Here is a 20,425-nt window from a genome sequence, read left to right on the forward strand (position 1 = left end):
GTGGTGTGTCACAGCATCATCGGATTGAGCTTGTTGTCATTGCAGGCAATCTCAACACTGTGCGTTTATAGGGAAGACATTCTCCGCCCTCATGTGGTACCCTTCCTGCAGGCTCATCCTGACATGACCCTCCAGCATGAAAACGCCACCAGCCATACTGCTCGTTCTGTGTGTGATTTCCTGCAAACAGGAATGTCAGTGTTCTGCCATGGCCAGCGAAGAGCCCGGATCTCAATCCCATTGAGCACGTTTGGACCTGTTGGATCGGAGGTTGAGGGCTAGGGCCATTCCTTGCATGTGCCTTGGTGGAAGAGTGGGATAACATCTCACAGCCAGAACTGGCACATCTGGTACAGTCCATGAGGAGGAGGTGCACTGCAGTACTTAATGCAGCTGGTGGACACACAAGATACTGACTGTTACTTTTGATTTTGACCCCCCCTTTGTTCAGGGACACATCGTTCCATTTCTGTTAGTCACATGTCTGTGGAACTTCTTCAGTTCATGTCTCAGTTGTTGAATCTTGTTCTGGTCATACAAATACTTACATATGTTAAGCACGCTGAAAATAAACACATTCGACAGTGAGAGGACATTTCTTTTTTTGATGAGTTTATATATCGCCACAGAAACCATGAAAACCACTATCTTATATGAATATATCAAGGGGGTAGAACGAGACGACCAGAATGAAATAGAGGGAAGAAAATGAGGAGAGAGATCTTCAAAGAGTGTTCTTAAACAATCAACTAACCTAAAAGCTATTTAATGTGTGCTGCTAGAAGTAATTTAGGTGTCTCACAAGATATGCAGACATTAGGGAATTTTTTGGAGGTTAGAGACTTGCAGGTGAAACTAAGGATAAATCATAATGTGTGTAGATTATCAGGACTCTAATGTCGTAACATTTTACCTTAATGTCCTGAAAAGGTAGGAAAACAATAACTTTTTTTCAGGTCCTGAATTTGTTCAAATGCTATTATAAGCTCAAGGGTTAGGGTTTTGGGGTTAGGTTAGGGTTAGTGTGTCTGTGTGTGTGTGCGTGCGTGCATTTTCCCACCTTTATCAGGACCACAATGTCCTGACAAGGTACGACATTTTTGAAAAGTCAGGAATTTAATAAATAGTATTTCAGGCTTAAGGGTTAGCTTTAGGGCTTGGACTTAGGGTTAGGTTTAGGACTAGGACTTAGGGTTAGGTTTAGGGCTAGGACTTAGGGTTAGGTTTAGGGCTAGGACTTAGGGTTAGGTTTAGGGCTAGGACTTAGGGTTAGGTTTAGGACTAGGACTTAGGGTTAGGTTTAGGACTAGGACTTAGGGTTAGGTTTAGGGCTAGGACTTAGGGTTAGGTTTAGGGCTAGGACTTAGGGTTAGGTTTAGGGCTAGGACTTAGGGTTAGGTTTAGGGCTAGGACTTAGGGTTAGGTTTAGGGCTAGGACTTAGGGTTAGGTTTAGGGCTAGGATTTAGGGTTAGGTTTAGGGCTAGGACTTAGGGTTGGGTTTAGGACTAGGACTTAGGGTTAGGTTTAGGAGTTTGGGGTAAGGTTTAATACTTTAGAACCCTTAGTGGCAGTTGACAGAATTTATTTCAATTACTATAGGACACTACTTTTCACTGCAAAAGATGCTGTATCTGTGTTGGTTGGTGATACGGATTTGGACATGTCCTTGCAATTTGAAAAGCGATGATGTTGAGGTGAGTGAAATGAGTAAATATATGTTTGGTGTTGTCGATGTTTGATACTGTGAAATTTTGGGAATAGCTCAAATTAGCAAATCCTGTCATGTCATGATAACTTGGTTGGTGCAGGTGAGTACATCAGCGGTGGAATTCGAATGATTGCTCTCTGTCTCATAGAAATAGTTGCAGTGTTTGTCTGTATATAACGGTGACTAACTCCAGTCCATACACATTTGCGCAACCGCAGCATTCAAACAAGGCTACAATGAAAACTAATGGGCCTGTGGTGACTGTGTTGGCATCAAAATGTGGGGTGTGAACTACGTTTCTATTCAAGCGTTGATTGACATGGTAATGGACCAATAGTATTGGAGAAAAGTTGTACGTTAAATTGTGACGTGTCATGACGTAACGTAAGGCACGCATTATGAAACTCATTCTGTGCCATACTGCCTCTTTCCACTAGGTTCCACTTCTATTAAAAACAAGAAATTATCAATGTTGAGTGTAATGGTGATTGTAAAGTTAATTACTCGTGAGTTCATCAATAGTTCACTCAATCAATTGTTATTTTATTTGCGTAATCACTGTGAGCCATCATGACTCAAAAACCATGACAGCCGCAATTTTATTGTGAAGACAAATTTTGCGCTGCCCTAAAAACACTATTTCAAATTCGACACAAACCTTCAAATAGGTATGTAATGAGACATTATATAAACTCTTTATAGTGTTTTATTTACATTTTTAGAGGTGATAAGTTGGACAAATCAGGTGATAAAAGCAGTTTCCCCTTTTCACTATCACGCAGCAGCCTTCACTTCCCCACCCACCATTTTAAAAAGCTCCATTGCCTTCTTCAATCATGCAGAGACGGGCAGCATGATGGTCTCGTCATTGATTTTGCTGGAAAGAGGAGAAATTGTGCTTAACAATGGTATTCATATGACAGTTGACCAGGAAGTATTACACTTTTGGGGGCGCTAAATTAAGGTCAAATGTTCGGAACAGTGTGATATATAAAAGTGTGTAGGCTCTTGTTAGTTAGCTAACTAGTGTAATTCATATGGAAACAGCACAAGCTGCTTGCTATAGCTAGCTAGCAAGCTAGTTAGTCTGTCCAGCAAGAAAAGTTGTGTGTAGCGGTAAATTTAACCTGCGCTCATGAAGCGTCAACCTTAATGTCACTTTCACTAGCTAGCCATACAGACAGCTAACTAGCCACCAAAATGAAGGCAATAGTAATTTGTGTTCATCTGTTGGACTTAGGTTATGGTTTGTCATGTTTGCTAGGTGCAGATATTCATAGGCTATACATTTTCCTATTATTTGACAGCTTAGCTGTTAGTGTAAGGACCGATTCTGGAGTAGAGAAGCAGGTACGAGGAGTCAAACATTTAATCAGGAACAGACATGAAACAAGCCAGGAACAGCGTCAACACACAAGGACATATGACAATCAATGCTGAAGCAGGGAACAAAGCTGGGGAAACAGACAGATATAGTGGAGGTAATGACAGAGGTGATTGAGTCCAGGTGAGTCCAATAATCACTGATGTTCGTGACGGGGGAAGGCAGGTGTGCATAATGATGGTGGCAAGAGTGCGTAATGCTGGGGAGCCTGGCACCGTCGAGAGCCAGGGGGGAAGAGCGGGAGCAAGTGTGACAGTTAGGGTAGAGGCCTGCTCAGTGGAGCTCATATGATGAGTTGAATATTTGTTTACATAGCCAGCTAACAAGTTGCTTGTTTTGTCCTGTTTTTACCAATGCAATTCATTTGGAAACTTCCCCAGCTTCGTTAACATTGGCAAATGCTGTAGTTAGTCTGACAGGCAAAAAAGCAAGAGTTGATTGGAGGAGAGAGTGCATGTGGAATGGGAGACGTGTGACTGTATCACACAATTTATGGAAACCCCTTATTAGGAAGAGCGTATGTGTAAGGTTGAGAAAAATAAAAATATTATATTCCTGACTACAACTGCATCCTATTTGTTCCTGCTCTCCTCTCCCTCTGTTACTCAAAGTCAGTGAAAGCAATGAAAGTGATGGGGAGAGTCAGGGCTGAGCAGCAAAAGGCAGGGAGGAAGAGAAGTTAGAGATGATTGGAGGGATAGATGCGGAGCAAGAGGAGTGAAGGGAGAGAGAGAGAAAATGGGCGGTGTTAACCATCTTAACCAACTGAGGAGCTATTACAATGTTGGACGCACAGGCAGAAAATGGTAGTAGTATGTGTTTTGGGGGATGCTCAACATTACCATCATAAATGCGTACATTGTGTGGGGGACCAAGCAAAGTCCCCTTTCCAGAAACCGCAGGCACTGGTCCCTGATGGCATTCAAAGTGCATTCCCTTTGTGATATGGCTACGGTGCCAGGAAGAGAGGAACCATGAGTGTGGCACCATCATTTGAAAGCAAGTGAAGTTTGAAGGGCGCAAGAGAGAGTTTGTGGTGTGCACCCGGAGAGGAGGCAGGGCAAATAGTGGGAGATGTGTAGAAACCTCCTTAGGGTGCTCTACTGTTCTGTGCAGGATGATGCCATGCTTCCAGAAGTTCCATGACATGTTGTAGGCTAAACGTAAACACTAAAGTGACAGTGTGAAACATGAATTTGTCCTTCAAAGCTTTTTGAACAGTTGTGTTGTATATCTTCTCTTTATCTCTAATACTTGTTGCAGTCACAGAATTGTCAAAGTAGCCTACTATGTCAACATTGTGTGTCAGGCCTAGTCTTATTGAAATAGTCTGAATAGTTGTTTGCATTTTTACAGAAGTTAGACTCGTTGTCAATCAAGTAGCCTACTTTGTGTGTAATGAATACTCAAGGAGAAAGAGGTGTAAATTCACGTGCAGAGTGCAGCAGATGTTCATTAAGCCTTCGCAGAAGGCAGGAATCGTGGTCGCAACCTGTGTTTGACCATTGTCAAACACAGGTAGGCAGTCAAAAACAAACAATATCTCACAACCATACAAACAGAAACAACTGAACTAAATAGGGAGCTGATTAGACCAGGTGAGAAACAAACACAGGTGAAATCAATGAACAAAAATGAAAGACAGAGCTACGTTCCAGAACACAAAGTAACCGGGCTACGTTCCAGAACACAAAGTAACAGGGCTACGTTCCAGAACACAAAGTAACCGGGCTACGTTCCAGAACACAAAGTAACAGGGCTACGTTCCAGAACACAAAGTAACCGGGCTACGTTCCAGAACACAAAGTAACAGGGCTACGTTCCAGAACACAAAGTAACCGGGCTACGTTCCAGAACACAAAGTAACAGGGCTACGTTCCAGAACACAAAGTAACCGGGCTACGTTCCAGAACACAAAGTAACAGGGCTACGTTCCAGAACACAAAGTAACCGGGCTATGTTCAAGAACGCAAAGAAAAAGAACACAAGGTTGACCAAGAAAAGAAAAGCAGAACCTTACGGTGTGGTCACAATTTGGATACTTTTAAAAATATGTATATGTAGATAATATTTATAAGTGTAATATTTTGAGTGAGCAATTTAGTCAAATTGTCTACAATTTAAATACTTGAGGATTTTTTGTTGTTCAGTGTTAATCGTTGGCACTAAGTGTCTACACAATGGAAGACGACATTTGTGTTATTCATATTGACATGAATGTGGTGTCATATTAAAGAAGAGGTTGTGCTCTTTAAAACTAAGTTGACTTGTAATTGTCGTTTGTCTTTGTTCTTGAGCAATGTCTGTTTGTTTGGAATGTGTCAGAAAATGTTATTTATTTAGAAAATTCTCAGTGATCTGGAAGTATATTGGGGTTTCTGGAAATATATTGGGGTTTAAAGTGTTAAGGTTAGGGTTAGGGATTAGGGAAAATAGCATTTTGAATGGGAATACATTTTTATCCCCCAAAAGTCCTAAAATTCACAAAAACAAAGGTGTGTGTGTGTGTGTGTGTGTGTGTGTGTGTGTGTGTGTGTGTGTGTGTGTTCCTGGCCTCAGACACTAAGTGCTAGATCAAGTGTCAGGCAGCACACCGCTTAATAGGTGCTACCTTGTGAAGGAAATCACATAAGTTTCCTGAGCCACACACACACACTGCCCCTGGCCCCAGTTGTCCTCTAGGCCAGGTTTAAATTAGATTGGGCCTTAAACCTGATTATGGCACTTTAGGTCACCATTGGTGCTATTGTCAGGTCTTACCTGCTTATGACATTGGGACCTTCATGTATACACGTATGACAACCTACCTTCACGTATACATCAAAACCATTTACCCTCCTAAGGGTCTACATGAGTTTGCACACACACACACGCTTGTGCATGCACATACACACAACTCAGTAATACCTCACGTAATTCCTACAAAAGCCTTTGGAGGCTGTAGGTAAAACATTAGTATTTGGTTTAGGATCATGTTAGTGTTTGCTGCAAATCTGTTGTCACCCCTGAGCAGTGGAGCAGTGTTTTGTGGTATTTCACAGTGATCAACCTGCCAGACAGTGATGGGTTGACAGGGGCCGGGCAGGGGGGTGGGGGGATAGGGGAGAGTGGGCGACTGAACTGGGCAACTTCAACCTCCCGCCATCGATTCATTTCTTTCTACCTCTTTCTTTCCAATCCTGTCCTCTTTGGACCTCTCCCTTTCCCAGTCACCTCCCACTCACAATGCAGGTAATGCACTTGACCTCATCTCTACTAGATGCTGTTCGCCTACTAATCTCACTGCAAACCCCCTCCAGGTCTCTTATCACCACTTTGTTTTCTTTTCTGTATCCCTCTCATCCACCCTACCCACTCAGCCCCTATCCAAATGGTGCGCCGTTGCAATTTTCTCTCTCTCTCCCACTACTCTCTTCTCTTCTATCGTTTCATCTCTCCCTTCTGCTAAATCCTTCTTTCTCCTGTCTCCTGATTCTGCATCTTAGACACTGTACCCTTTCCCCCCGGCCTGCTCTAGCCTCCCCTCTTGCTCAGTGGCCGACTGACACATGCGAGATCACAGAAAAGGGCTGAGTGAAAATGGAGCAAAACTAAACTTCCGGAGGACCTATCATCCTTTCACTACCTCCTCTCTACCTTCTCCTCCTCTGTATCTGCTGCTAAAGCCACTTTCAATCACTTTACATTTCAAGCATCTGCCTCTAACCCTAGGAAACACTTTCACACCTTCTCTTCCCTCCTTAATCCTCCACCTCCCTCCTCCCTCTCTGCGGACATCTTTGTCAACCTCTTTCAAAAAACAGTTGGTGACATCCGCTCCTCATTCACTTAGATTATTGAGTCCACTGGTCCCACCCACACAGAACTACCCTACGCCATGACCTCTTTCTCCATTCTCTCTCCAGATGAAATCCTGCTACTAGCTTTTGTCAACCTGCCTGCTCGACCCCATCCCCTCCTCTTTTCTCCAGACCATCTCTAGAGACCTTCCCCCATTCCTCACTTCCCTCATCAACTCATCCCTAACCACTGCCTGCATCCCCTCGGACCTCAAAATGGCCAGAGTTGCTCCCCTGCTCAAGAAACCAACACTTGACTCCTCTTTCCAAAACACATGAGCATGCTATCATTGACCAACTCTCTCGTTATCTCTCTCAGAACGATCTTCTTGAACCTAACCAATCAGGTTTCAAGACAGGTCACTCAACTGAGACTGCTTTCCTCTGCGTCACGGAGGCTCTCAATACTTCCAAAGCTGACTCTTTCTCCTCTGTTCTCATCCTCCTAGATCTATGTACTGCCTTTGACACCTTTAGCCATCAGGCCCTCCTCACCCTCTCAGGCTGGGCGTTTCAGGCTTTGCACACTCTTGGATTGCATCCGAGATTGTAGGCCGCTTCTACCAGTTGACGTGGACAGGATCTGTGTCGGCACCATGTACTCTAACTACTGGTGTCCCCCAGTGCTTGGTTCTTGGCCCTCTCCTCTTCTCTCTATACACTAAGTTACTCTGCTCTGTTATATCCTCAAATGGTCTGTCCTATCATTGCTATGTGAATGACACTCAACTACTTTTCTCCTTCCCCCTTCTTACATCCAAGTGGCGACACACATCTTTGCGTGCCTGGCAGAGATCTCAGCTTGGACGTCGGCCTATCACCTCAAGCTCAACCTCGAAAAGATACTTCTGATTTTTCTCCCAGGGAAGGACTGTCTGCTCCAAAACCTCTCCATCACGGTTGACAGGATTGGTTGATTTCCAGTTTTTAAGAAAACCTTTTTTTTTAGATGATTGACGAGAAAAGTATCATCCAACCCATCGGGTATCTCATTGCAACCTCATATGCCATGTCTTGAAAAATGCAGATGGATATAAAAATACATTTACATTGTAATATTTCTGCCAGCCAACTTTCTAACTCTGCCATTCACTTTTGGACTTTATAACATTCCCAGAAGGATTATTGAGTCATTATTAGTTTTACACTTCAGACATGACTTTGCCGCTGTGCTGTAGAATTTGTTAATTTGGTTTCTTCTTTAGTAAATTCTATACATTACTGTATATTGGATTAAGATAACATTTTCGTTAACTGGTGTCTTGTTAGTTCCAACATTCCCTCCATCTTGTGCCAATATTAGTTATCTTTAAGTTTTGGTTCCAATAGTTTACAATTTTTTCTAAGATAGTGTCAGTTGGATAGGCTCACTGCAAGGTTTTGTATAGCTGTCACGCCCTGACCATAGAGAGCTGTTTATTCTCCATGTTGGTTGGGTCGGGGTGTGATTTAGGGTGGGTTATGTAGGGGAATTGTACATCTATTTTGGCCTGATATGGTTCCCAATCAGAGGCAGCTGTTTATCGTTGTCTCTGGTTGGGGATCATATTTAGGTAGCCATTTTCCCATTGTGCTTTGTGGGACCTTGTCTATGTATAGTTGCCTGTGAGCATATTATTTAGCTTCATGGTTTGTTTATTCGCTTTATTGTTTTTGTGCTTTAAGTTTTCTCTTACTAATAAAGGATGGAACCACGCTGCATCTTGGTCCACTCCTTACAACGATCGTGACAATAGCTTACCTATCATGGCCCAAAAATGTAAAATCGACATTTTGTGATATAAGTTAAGTATTTGACAATATCTACATTTGCCAATACAAAATTGCTTTTTAAAGCTGTAATGGAAATGCAGTACATTTACTTCCTATTACTAAGACATTTACGGTTTATATGCCCTTAGTTTTCCATGTGAACCAATTTATCTGCAAATTTTGGAAAGCTATCCAAGGAATGTACTTAAGGTTGTGTTTTTAGGGAGTGATATTGGTTCTTGTAGAATCCGTTTCATTTTCTTCCATATTTCTATAGTGTTCTTAACTATGAATATATGAATGTTCTTAGCTTTATCCTTTGAAAATAGACAGGTCAAATATTCTGGGGATGAGTATGCTCATCTTCAAAATGTACCCATTATTCCTCTTTTAACTACACTGAACAAAGTGTAAAGTGTTGGTCCCATGTAGAAGATCCCTGAAATTTTCCATACGCACAGAAAGCTTATTTCTCTAACATTTGTGCACAAATTTGTTTACATTTGTGTTAGTGAGCATTTCTCTTTTGCCAAGCTCCTCCATACATCTGACAAGAAGCTGATTAAACAGCATGCTCATTACACAGGTGCACCTTGTGACAGGGACAATAAAAGTACACTCTAAAATGTGCAGTTTTGTCAAACAACACAATGCCACAGATGTCTCAGGTTTTGAGGAAGCGTGCTGCAGAAAAGTGTACAGGTGCAGTGATCTGTGAGCTGCTCTGACAGCTGGTGCTTAAAGCTAGTGAGGGAGATATGAGTCTCCAGCTTCAGTGATTTTTGCAGTTCGTTCCAGTCATTGGCAGCAGAGAACTGGAAGGAAAGGCGGCCAAATGAGTAATTGGCTTTGGGGGTGACTAGTGAAATATACCTGCAGGAGCAGGTGGGTGCTGCTATGGTGACCAGTGAGCTGAGATAAGGTGGGGCTTTACCTAGCAGAGACTTGTAGATGACCTGGAGCCAGTGGGTTTGGCGACGAGTATGAAGCAGGGGACAGCCAACGAGAGCGTACAGGTCGCAATGGTGGGGAGTATATGCGGCTTTGGTGACAAAACAGATGGCACTGTGATAGACTGCATCCAATGTGTTGAGTAGAGTGTTGGAGGCCATTTTGTAAATGACATCGCTGAAGTCGAGGATCAGTAGGATAGTCAGTTTTACGAGGGAATGTTTGGCAGCATGAGTGAATGATGCTTTGTTGCGAAATAGGAAGCCGATTCTACATTTAATTTTGGATTGGAGATGCTTAATGTCTGGAAGTAGGGATTACAGTCTAACCAGACACCAAGGTATTTGTAGTTGTCCACATATTCTAAGTCAGAACCGTCCAGAGTAGTGATGCTGGACGGGCGGGCAGGTGCGGGCAGAAATCGGTTGAAGAGCATGCATTTACTCTGTCTGAACTCTGTCTGAGAAGTAGTTGATGAACCAGGCAGCCATTTGAGAAACCAAGGCTGTTGAGTCTGCCGATAAGAATGCGGTGATAGATAGAGTCGAAAGCCTTGGCCAGGATGATGAATACGGCTGCACAATACGGCTGTCTCTTATCGATGGCGGTTATGATATTGTTTAGGATCTTGAGCGTGACTGAGGTACACCCATGACCAGCTGTGAAACCAGATTGCAGGCACGGTGGAATTCAAAATGGTCGGTGATCTGTTTGTTAACTTGGCTTTCTAACTGTTCTGCCTGCGGCTATGGAACTCTGACCTGTTCACCGGACGTGCTACCTGTCCCAGACCTGCTGTTTTCAACTCTCTAGAGACATCAGGAGTGGTAGAGATACTCTTAATGATCGGCTAAGAAAAACCAACTGTCAATTTACTCCTGAGGTGCTGACTTGTTGCGCCCTCGACAACTACTGTGATTATTATTATTTGACCATGCTGGTCATTTATGCACATTTGAACATCTTGGCCATGTTCTGTTATAATCTCCACCCGGCACAGACAGAAGAGGACTGGCCACACCTCATAGCCTGGTTCCTCTAGGTTTTTTCCTAGGTTTTGGCCCTTCTAGGGAATTTTTCCTAGCCACCGTGATTCTACACCTGTATTGCTTACTGTTTGGGGTTTTAGGCTGGGATTCTGTACAGCACTTTGAGATATCAGCTGATGTAAGAAGGGCTATGTAATTTATTTATATTTGATTTGCAAAAAAATTAAATACATTTACTTTATAAACACTGATACCTGTTATTTTTGAGTGCTGTCTAATTCTTTCTGCAAGCTGTTCAATTGCCAGTGCATACAAGAGAGGGGACATCCCTGTTTTGTGCCCCTGTAACAATTTTCTGTATGAGAAGGAGAGTCGGACCAAAATGCAGCGTGTAGATTGCGATCCATGTTTTAATAACCAAACGTAAAACACAAATTAATACAAACACTACAAAATAAAGAACGTAACGAAAACCTAAACAGCCCTATCTGGTGAAAACACATAGACAGGAACAATCACCCACAAACACACAGTGAAACCCAGGCTACCTAAATATGGTTCCCAATCAGAGACAATGACGAACACCTGCCTCTGATTGAGAACCATATCAGGCCGAACATAGAACTAGACAAACTAGACATGTAACATAGAATGCCCACTCAGATCACACCCTGACCAACCAAAACATAGAAATATACAAAGTAAACTATGGTCAGGGTGTGACAGTACCCCCCCCCCCAAGGTGCGGACTCCGGCCGCAAAACCTGAACCTATAGGGGAGGGTCTGGGTGGGCATCTGTCCGCGGTGGCGGCTCTGGCGCTGGACGTGGACCCCACTCCATAATAGTTTTAGTCCACCTCCTTAGCGTCCCTAGATAGGTTACCCTCCTTAATGACCGCTCGGGACAGAGGGGCAGCTCGGGACAGAGGTAGCTCGGGACTGATGGGTAGCTCAGCACTGAGAGGAAGCTCAGCACTGAGAGGAAGCTCAGCACTGAGAGGAAGCTCAGCACTGAGAGGAAGCCCAGGCAGGTAGTTGGATCTAGCAGATCCTGGCTGACTGGAGAATCTGGAAGAGTCTGGTCGACTGGCAGATCTGGAAGAGTCTGGTCGACTGGCAGATCTGGAAGAGTCTGGTCGACTGGCAGATCTGGAAGAGTCTGGTCGACTGGCAGATCTGGAAGAGTCTGGTCGACTGGCAGATCTGGAAGAGTCTGGTTGACTGGCAGCTCTGGCTGCTCCATGCTGATTGGCTGCCCCATGCTGACTGGCAGCTCTGGCTGCTCCATGCTGACTGGCTGCTCCATGCTGACTGACAGCTCTGACTGATCCATGCTGACTGGCAGCTCTGGCTGCTCCATGCTGACTGGCAGCTCTGGCTGCTCCATGCTGACTGGCTGCTCCATGCTGACTGGCTGCTCTGGCTGCTCCATGCTGACTGGCGGCCCTGGCTGCTCCATGCTGACTGGCGGCCCTGGCTGCTCCATGCTGACTGGCGGCCCTGGCTGCTCCATGCTGACTGGCGGCCCTGGCTGCTCCATGCTGACTGGCGGCCCTGGCTGCTCCATGCTGACTGGCAGCTCTGGCTGCTCCATGCTAACTGGCAGCTCTGGCGGGTCCTTGCAGACTGGCAGCTCTGGCGGCTCCTTGCAAACTGGCAGCTTTGGCGGCATCCTGCAGACTGGCAGATCTGGCGGCTCCTTGCAGACTGGCAGCTCCCTGCAGACTGGCAGCTCCTTGCAGACTGGCAGCTCCTTGCAAACTGGCAGCTCCTTGCAAACTGGCAGCTCCTTGCAAACTGGCAGCTCCTTGCAAACTGGCAGCTCCTTGCAAACTGGCAGCTCCTTGCAAACTGGCAGCTCCTTGCAAACTGGCAGCTCCTTGCAAACTGGCAGTTCTGAACAGGCGGGAGACTCCGGCAGCGCTGTAGAGAAGGAAGGCTCTAACAGCGCTAAACAGGCGGGAGACTCCGACAGCGCTGAAGAGGAGGAAGGCTCTGGCAGCGCTGGACAGGCGAGGTGCACTGTAGGCCTGATGCGTGGTGCTGACACTGGTGGTACTGGGCCAAGGACACGCACAGGAAGCCTGGTGCGGGGAGCTGCTACCGGAGGGCTGGGGTGTGGAGGTGGTACTGGAAAGACCGGACCGTGCAGGCGCACTGGAGCTCTTGAGCACCGAGCCTGCCCAACCTTACCTGGTTGAATGCTCACGGTCGCCCTGCCAGTGCGGCGAGGTGGAATAGCCCGCACTGGGCTATGCAGGCGAACCGGAGACACCAAGCGCAAGGCTGGTGCCATGTAAGCCGGCCCAAGGAGACGCACTGGGGACCAGCTGCGTAGAGCCGGCTTCATGGCATTAGGCTCGATGCTCAATCTAGCCCGGCCGACACGCAGAGCTGGAATATACCGCACCGGGCTATGCACCCGCACTGGAGACACCGTGCGCACCACTGCATAACACGGTGCCTGTCCGGTCTCTCTAGCCCCCCGGTAAGCACAGGGAGTCTGCCCAGGTCTCCTACCTGGCGTAGCCATACTCCCTGTTAGCCCCCCCCCCAATAAATTTTTGGGGCTGCCTCTCGGGCTTCCATCCGCGTCGCCGTGCTGCCTTCTCATACCAGCGCCTCTCTGCTTTCACCGCCTCCATTCTACGATAACCTTCCTCGCACTGCTCCAGCGAATCCCAGGCGGGCTCCGGCACTCTCCCTGGGTCGGCCGCCCACCTGTCGATCTCCTCCCAAGTAGTATAGTCCATACTCCTGCTGTCCATAACGTCCTCCCATGTCCATTCCTCTTTACGCTGCTGTTGCTGCCTGTTGACACGCTGCTTGGTCCGTTGGTGGTGGGCGATTCTGTAACGATTTTCTGTATGAGAAGGAGAGTCGGACCAAAATGCAGCGTGTAGATTGCGATCCATGTTTTAATAACCAAACGTAAAACACGAATTAATACAAACACTACAAAATAAAGAACGTAACGAAAACCTAAACAGCCCTATCTGGTGAAAACACATAGACAGGAACAATCACCCACAAACACACAGTGAAACCCAGGCTACCTAAATATGGTTCCCAATCAGAGACAATGACGAACACCTGCCTCTGATTGAGAACCATATCAGGCCGAACATAGAACTAGACAAACTAGACATGTAACATAGAATGCCCACTCAGATCACACCCTGACCAACCAAAACATAGAAATATACAAAGTAAACTATGGTCAGGGTGTGACAGCCCCTTTCTAAAGCAATATTATCAGATAATGTATTATTTGTGTATAATTTTGCTTTAGGACATTTACATAATATTTGTATTAAATATATTATTTCAGATGGAAATTTGAAAGCTTCCAAAATTTTGAATAGAAATGGCCTTTTCAGACAGTCAAAAGCCTTTTTGGCATCAACATCCATTATTTATGAATCTATATCTTGTTTTTTGCGTATTGTATTAAAATAAAAAATGTTCTTGTATTTTTTGTTAGTGTCCTGTTTGATTGATATGTATAAATTCTGGTAAGACTTTTGCTATTCTATTGCTTATAAGCTTTGTTATAGTGTTATTGTCACAATTGATTATACTTATGGTTCTATAATCAGTAGGGGACTCTCCAGGTTTTCCTGGTTTTAGTATAATTGAAACTAGGAAGTGCGGTATTTAGTGACGTGTGCTGTCATTTGTGGGAATCGTGGCAGTACTTTGTCCAAAAATGTTGAATAGAATTCTATGGGAAAGTAATCCATTATTGGTGCTTTTGTCTGTGTGAACACTAATATTTACTTTTGGGAGATCTCTGTTTTTAGTGAATCTTTTTTTTGTCTGCGGATGATTGTTTCAGGGTTGTGGAGTCTATTATGTAGCTCAGCCCAACCCCCGAAGTGACTCTTCACATCTTGCCAACCCCCATTGTCTCACCTTTGAGAAGCAGAGGTTACATCCTTAAGGTCTGATATCTGATTAGAGGTTAACTTTACAGTAATACTATTGGTCAACAACTGTTTAAAAAAAATCCAAACAACTCAGAAGCTTATAAGAGGGTCTTAGATCCATTTTTCTTTCTCATATTTGTTCCTGACTTGCTGTGGTGAGATACCTACTGTATCATCTCTTTCTCTCCCATGAGCTGTGGGCCATTGCACAAGCCATGGTTTCTTTGTGTCTGTCTCTCTCACAATGCTTAGAAAAATGAATGCCTTGTAATGTTTGTTAATGCTTTGTAATTTATTAAGCTCATGCCTTGTATAATGTTATCATACATTTCACAAAGTAATTAAATGAACATGTATTTTTACTGCCCACTACAGTAGGTATTATTATGTAGGCTGGTGGCAATCCCGATCAACAGAGAATGCAGGATCTCCATTATGTAGATGTGTAGAATTTAAATTAGAATGTGTAAAAATGATGTTGAATATATAATAAGCTACATTCATCAATCTGACTCCATTATTATGTGAATAAATGCAGGCCCTGTGAATCTCTGGAGGATCTAGTCAAGGTAGCGAATAATTCCATCACTGACTCAATATGACTAGATACAAATAGCTAACCCTGGTGACCAATGTTCTAGCATTCATTTATTGAGTCAAGTAGATCAAGGATGTCAAGTTTTTACCCAAGCATGTGCTATGGGTATAGTGTAAATAACAACTACTGTATCAATAAACCTACTAAATTATAGGAATGTAGTCCATCAAAGAATTGCTCTGGTATGCATTTACTCAATTCAACTTATATAATTTATTGGTCACAAACTAATTGACACACAAACAATTACAGTGTATATGAAATACAAGATACAGAATAACAGTGTAAATTACTATCACCAATAGGGTAAGATTTTACATAGTTACACGCATCTTCAATTCAGAATAATCTCTATGTGAAAAAACGACATACAGCCGCTTCGTAGCAAGTTCTCATGTATGAGCAAATTCACTGCCCTTTACTTCAAATGCACTGCTCTTTACATCAAATTCACTGCCCTTTACTTCAAATGCACTGCCCTTTACATCAAATTCACTGCCCTTTACATCAAATTCACTGCCCTTTACATCAAATTCACTGCCCTTTACATCAAATTCACTGCCCTTTACATCAAATTCACTGCCCTTTACTTCAAATTCACTGCCCTTTACATCAAATTCACTGCCCTTTACATCAAATTCACTGCCCTTTACATCAAATTCACTGCCCTTTACATCAAATTCACTGCCCTTTACATCAAATTCACTGCCCTTTACATCAAATTCACTGCCCTTTACATCAAATTCACTGCCCTTTAGATCAAATTCAAGCGGGAACAACAAGGATCCATCCAACTGTTTTTTAATTCAGATTTATAAACATTTTCATAGAAGCTTTTAAAATTATCACATTGCTGCTATTTATAATTACCGCATTTGTATCTTTATCTTTTAAAATTATAACTGGTTTAGCGTGTATTTGTTTTATGAGAGGTGCAAGATCATTTCCAGGTTTATTTGGCATTATTAAGTAATATGCTTTATTTGAGTTTAACCTGTAATTGTTGTCTCTCTTCAGAAGTAAACGTTCGTATTTGTCACACCCTGATCTGTTTCACCTGTCTTGTGCTTGTCTCCACCCCCCCCCCCCCCAGGTGTCGCTGATTTCCCCATTATCCCCTGTGAATTTATTCTGTGTGTTTTCTATTTGTCTGTTGCCAGTTTGGCTTGTCTCGTCAAGCCCACCAGCATTTTTCCCGTACGCCTGTTTCTCGTTAGTTCCTGTTTCCTAGTTCTCCCAGCTTTTGGCCGTTCTGCCTGCCCTGACCCTGAGCCTGCCTGCCATTCTGTACCTTACGGACTCTGCCTTGGATTTACTGACCTTTGCCTGCCCTTGACCTGTAGTTTGCCTGCCCCCTGTTGTGTAATAAATTTTTGTTATTTCGTACTGTTTGCATCTGGGTCTTATCCTGAGGTCTGATAGTATTCCTGTTTAGTTTCAGATTTTTCTTTCTTCTTGAACCTTGTAAGGATTTTTTCTAAGATAGAGATGTATTTTTCTTTAGTTTTAATTTCTGAATCAGATTTATCTTTTGCAGAGTATCAGATTATAATTTCTTTAATCTACGCTTTAGAAGCATCCCAGATTATTTTGGGTGTTGTCTTTTCTCTATCCTCTATGTCTACATTTGTAATGGGAGGTTTTTATTTTTTCATTTACATATTTAATACATTTCAGGTCCAGAAGATGAGCTCTGTTCATTCTCCAAATGCTGTTGCTAAGTGTATTTTCTATTTGTGTAATTAAGCATTATACGTGAATTTCTGAGTCCAGTAAATTGTTGAGTGCATTTTTGGATCTAAAAATGTAACTAGTTCTTAAATAGCTTTTCTTACTTTGAGAAAAAAATGAATGTTATTTTGTAGTTGGGAATAGTAATCTCCTGCTGTCCTGTAAATTATTTGTAGAGATACATTTCCTTAAATTTGCCTTTTTTATTACTTTGTCTGTCAATCTTATCATATGTATGATTTAGGTCACCAGCTAAAATAATAGTTACTATCTGGCTATGATGTAATATAGCTTAAAATCTATCTAAAAGTACCAGGTTTGCCACGGGTAGGATATACAATGAAATCAATGTGCATTTTTCTCCAAGTAAGGTACAATTCAAGATTATAAAACAGTCTTCTTGGTCCATGTTCTGGGATATAAGGGAAAATGTTGTATTATTATGTATAAGGATGCCTACACCTCTGCTGTTACTACAGTAGGTGGCAGTGTAGGTCTCTCCAACCCAGCTCCTCTTAAAATATTCAAGTTATGCTTTTTAAAATGTAACTCTGAAGAACCACATCTGCTTATAATATCTTTAACCCATAAGAGTATAATACCTGCCGAAACTGAGGGGGGGTCTCATCTATCCATAGATGGGTCATAATAGTTTGTAGGCCAAACTGTTCGGATGCTACAGACGATTTTGTGAGAGGACACATTTTCGGGATGTCTCATGGTCTGACAAACACCACTCTAGCTTTGTTCCCTTTCAAAGCAGATGCGGAAGTGCAACGTTGGCTGATGCAGAGGATTGAGACGCATATTTTACAGGGATTATTTTTGCGGGGGCGAGGACAGCAACTCTAGCAGGTTACAGTGCATTCGAAAAGTATTTAGACCCCTTGACTTTTGACATTTTTCTACGTTACAGCCTTATTCTAAAATTGATTCAATAGTTTTTTCACCTCATCAATCTATACACAATACTCCATAACAGGTTTATAGACATTTTTGCAAATGTATTTAAAAAAATAACAAAAAAATATCACAGTGACATTAGTATTCAGACCCTTTACTCAGTACTTTGTTGAAATGATTACAGCCTCAAGTCTTCTTGGTTATGATGCTACAAGCTTAACACACCTGTATTTAGGGAGTTTCTCCCAGATGGGGAGGGTCGCTGCATAGCTATTTTCAGGTCCCTCCAGAGATGTTCGATCGGGTTCGAGTCAGGGCTCCACCGAAGCCACCCCTGCATTGTCGTGGCTGTGTAATTAGGGTTGTTGTCCTGTTGGAAGGTGAACCTTTGACCCAGTCTAAGGTCCTGAGCGTTCTGGAGCAGGTTTTTATCAAGGATCTCTCTGTACTTTGTCAAGGATCTCTCTGTTCATCATTCCCTCGATCCTGACTAGTCTTCCAGTACCTGCTGCTGAAAAGCATCCCCGCAGCAGGATGCTAACACCACCATTCTTCACCGTAGGGATGGTGGCAGGCTTCCTCCAGACGTATTGCTTGGCATTCAGGCCAAAGAGTTCAATCTTGGTTTCATCAGACCAGAGAATCTTGTTTCTCATGGTCTGAGAGTCCTTTAGGTGCCTTTTGGCAAAATCCAAGCGGGCTGCCATGTGCCTTTTACTGAGGACTGGCTTCCGTCTAGCCACTCTACCATAAAGGCCTGATTGGTGGAGTGCTGCAGAGATGGCTGTACTTCTGGAAGCTTGGTCACCTACATGACCAAGGTCCTTCTCCCCCGATTGCTCAGTTTGGAAGAATTGGTTGTTCCAATCTTCTTCCATTTCAGAATGATGGAGGCCACTGTCTTCTTCAATGCTGCAGAAATGTTTTGGGACCCCTCCCAGATGTTTCGGAGCTTTACAGACAATTCCTTCGACCTCATGGCTTGGTTTTTGCTCTGACATGCACCGTCAACTGTGGGACCTTATATGGACAGGTATGTGCCTTTCCAAATCATGTCCAATTGAATTTACCACAGGTGGACTCCAATTAAGTTGTAGAAACATCTCAAGGATTATCAATGCAAACAGGATGCACTTGAGCTAGAATTTCGAGTCTTACTTATGTAAATAAGGTATTTCTGTTTTACATTTGTCATTAGGGGGTATTGTGTGTAGATTGATGAGGATTATTTATTTATTTAATCAATTTTAGAATAAGGCTATAACGTAACAAAATGTGGAAAAAGAGAAAGGGTCTGAATACTTTCTGAATGCACTATAAGTGTTCAAGAAACATATGCGTTTTTCCCCATCATGACGCCTGTTCACAAGTTGGATTTTGTTGGTCTTTGCTTGTATATAATTAAAGTTAACCTTAACTGTTCCGTCTATCATTGAAGAGCCAAATACAATATTTTAGCAGACATGATATATGAGGGCAATGCACATTCCATAGATTGGAAGGATCATAGTATAAATACACATAGAGTGTGTGGGCATGTGAGCTGAGCAGACATAAAAAAAACATAAAGCTATGTATAAAGCAAAGTACGTCGGTGCTATGCCTTTTTAGGGCTTTTAAGTTCCAACTCCACCAAGAGGCTGAAATGGGAATATTGGAGGCCCCGTGCACACCTCAGAGAAGTGTCTGATGCCCTGTCAGTCGCTCCCATCCCAATCCCCCGGCTAAAGCCCATCGCCATGCTCACCAATAACCACCATTGAATCTTAGTTATTATGATAAACAGGGAATAATAATGATTCAACATCCTTTCCTAATCTGTACAGAACTTTTATTTTACAACAGGTTTGCAAGTCACAAATAAAATGACACTGTAGTGTAATTAAGTCCTTCCTTCTCTCTCTCCCAAACCAAATCCGTCCCTCTCCACCACCCCCTCCTAGTTCTCCCCCCTTTACCCCACCCACCAGGGGCAAATCTCCAACTCCAGACAGGAACTATTACCCCACTCATCCTCTTCAAACATCATAGAAGTGACTCTCTCCTGCAGGTTCATTCTCTACAACACCCGTAGAGTAGGACTTTACCTCACACAGGAAGAGGCACAAGCCCTAATCCAAGCACTTGTCATCCCCTTTCTGGACTACAGCAATTCGCTGTTCCCCTCTCATTCCATCAAACCCCTGAGACTTATCCAGATTACCACAGCCCAGCTGGTGTTCAACCTTCTCAAGTTCTCCCATGTCTCCTCTACACATTCCACTGGCCGTTCGAAGCTCGCATGCACTACAAAACCATGGTACTTACCTATCCAATACTGTAGCAAGAGGTAATGCCCCTGCCTACTTTCAGGCTATGCTCAAACCCTCCACCCCAACCCGAGTACTCCATTCTGCCACCTCTGGTCTCTTGGCCCTCCTACACCTACAGGAGGGCAGCTCCCGCTCAGCACAGTCAAAGCTCTTCTCTGTCCTTGCACTCCCAATGGTGGAACCACCTTCCCCTTGAAACTAGGACAGCAGAGTCCCAGCCCATCTTCCCGAAAACATCCCCCCCAAACTAACACTTGCACTTTACTTTTTTCTTCTACTAGCACTGACTTTACTGATAGCTACTTTATTGAGGAAAAATATACTATT

The sequence above is a fragment of the Oncorhynchus clarkii genome, chromosome 1 (assembly GCF_045791955.1).
Source record: "Oncorhynchus clarkii lewisi isolate Uvic-CL-2024 chromosome 1, UVic_Ocla_1.0, whole genome shotgun sequence".
NCBI lineage: Eukaryota > Metazoa > Chordata > Actinopteri > Salmoniformes > Salmonidae > Oncorhynchus > Oncorhynchus clarkii.